Genomic DNA, 2,450 nt, shown 5'->3' on the forward strand with positions numbered 1-2,450 from the left:
GGGTTCAGGCAATTCTCCTGTCTCAGTCTCCTGAGTAACTGGGATTACAGGCATGCACCACCATGCCCAGCTGATTTTTTGTATTTTTAGTAGAGACGGGGTTTCACCATGTGGACCAGGATGGTCTCGATCTCTTGACCTCGTGATCCACCCGCCTCGGCCTCCCAAAGTGCTGGGATTACAGGCGTGAGCCACCGCGCCCGGCTGCTTTAGCTTAACTTAAAGTAAAAGGTTAGAGAGTCAGCAAATTGTAAACATAACTGTGCTTTTTCATATTCTAATGACATTACATAGTTGTGGATCTCCAGAAATATGTATTTGCACACATAAGTTCTATATTGAAATATCCAAGTTTGGAATCCTTTGGGTAACTTATTTTTTATCAACCAGAAATAATATTAAAATTGCAAAGATGTATTGTGATGTATATTATTTGTTCTGATGGCAAAAATGAATTCAAATACATTTACTAAAGTATACTATAGTATAATGTACAATAATCCTAGTATTCTACTACTCAGTGATTTATCTCAAAGAGAATCCATGTTTGGACCTACCACACAGTCCAAGAAAATGAAATAAAAATAACAATCTGGAAATCCTTCTCCTGAAGGTCTGCTCCCTAACCACTGCCCATCTGTCTTGCCAAAGCAAATAATCACCTGGTTTTTAGCAGCCCCAATTAGTGCTGCCTGTTTCATGAATGGATTCACGGAGGGCCATTCAGTAGGAATAGTTGTGTGTGTGGCTTCCTTGGCCCAGCATCACATTTGTGACGCTCCCTCATGTGCTTTCATGAGGCAGTTCATTTCTTTTCCCTGCTCGGTGGTGCTCTGCGTGAATACGACACATGTCTCAATTCTACTGCTGATGGACACTGGTTTGTTTCCAGTTTGGGGCTATTAGCAATAAAGCCACTACAAACACACTTGTTAATTTCTTTTGGTACACATGTATAGATATTTTAGTTAAGTACAGACCTACAAGTAAAATAGCTTGGTCATAGTAACTGCCTATGTTCAAATGCAATGCACGTCACCAAAAACTTCACATGTTGACTCTAGTTAATAACACTGTGGTAATGCTTGAAATCGCTAAGACAGCAGGTTTTAAATGTTTTCACCACACAAAAATGATAAGTATCTAAGGTAACTGACATGCTACATAGCTTGATTCAGCCATTCTGCAATGTATGTCTGTGGAGATATACATGCACACACACACACACACACACACTTCACTATTCTACAATGTGTGTGTGTGTATGTGTGCATATATATAAAATGAGGTGCACCAGAAATACATACAATTTATCAATTAAATTTTTTTAATTCCAAATTTTTTTTCACTAATATACAACCCAACCACAAGTTTAAGAGCATTCTAATTAGATGTCCTTTCCAACACCTGGCTTTGTCAGTCTATCTTTGATATATTCTGGATAGTGGGTAATGTTATTTTTATTTGTTTTGGTCTTCTAATTATTAAAAAGCCTGAGACCATTTTCATATATGTTTATTGAAATATATATATAATCAGGCTGAGCACAGTGGCTCATGCTTGTAATCCCAGCACTTTGGGAGGCCGAGGTGGGCAGATCACTTGAGGTCAGGAGTTCGAGATCAACCTGGCTAACATGACAAAACCCGTCTTTACTAAAAATACAAAAAAATTAGCAGGTAGTGGTGGCAGGCACCTGTAATCCCAGCTACTCGGGAGGTTGAGGCAGGAGAATTGCTTGACCCCGGGAGGTGGATGCTGCACTGAGCTGAGAGCACCATTGCACTCCAGCCTGGGGGACAAGAGCAAAACTCAGTCTCAAAAAAAAATAATTAGCTGGGCATGCTGATGCACACCTGTAATCCCCGCTACTTGGGAGCCTGACCAGGAGAATCGCTTGAACCCAGGAGGCAGAGGTTGCGGTGAGCCGAGATGGTGCCACTGCACGCCAGCCTGAGTGAAACTCCATCTCAAGAAACCAAAACAAGACAAAACAAAACAAAAAAAGAAAATGTATATAATCGTATTTTCAGGGGTCTGTGCAATTTTTTAAACTTTTTCTATTGTGATAATCTTTCTAAATGATCTTTGAGAAGTTTTTAAAAATAAATTATTGATATACATTTTTGGGATTTTGTCAGCTAAAGGTGGAAATATCTTTGAGAAAGAACTTATTGCTGAGTGCCATGTCTCACACTTGTAATCCCAGCATTTTGGGAGGCCGAGGGGATCGCCTGAAGTCGGAAGCTGGAAACCAGCCTGACCAACGCGGTGAAACCCTGTCTCTATTAAAACTATAAAAATTAGCTAGGTGTGGTGGCGCCTGCCTGTAATCCAGGACTCAGGAAGCCAAGCCAGGAGAATCACTTGAACCTGGGAGGCGGAGGTTGCAGTGAGCCGAGATCGCTGCCACTGGACGCCACCCTGGGCGACAACAACAGCGAAACTCT

The 2,450-nt window shown here is 41.1% G+C and overlaps 1 pseudogene across 1 annotated transcript in view; it reads left to right on the forward strand.

Annotated features, from left to right (window-relative positions):
- Window positions 1-2,450, forward strand: part of LOC108295280 — a 23,633-nt pseudogene that overhangs the window by 19,143 nt on the left and 2,040 nt on the right. The window lies entirely within an intron of this gene.

The sequence above is a fragment of the Cebus imitator genome, unplaced genomic scaffold, assembly GCF_001604975.1.
Source record: "Cebus imitator isolate Cc_AM_T3 unplaced genomic scaffold, Cebus_imitator-1.0 Scaffold629, whole genome shotgun sequence".
Classification (NCBI taxonomy): Eukaryota; Metazoa; Chordata; class Mammalia; order Primates; family Cebidae; genus Cebus; species Cebus imitator.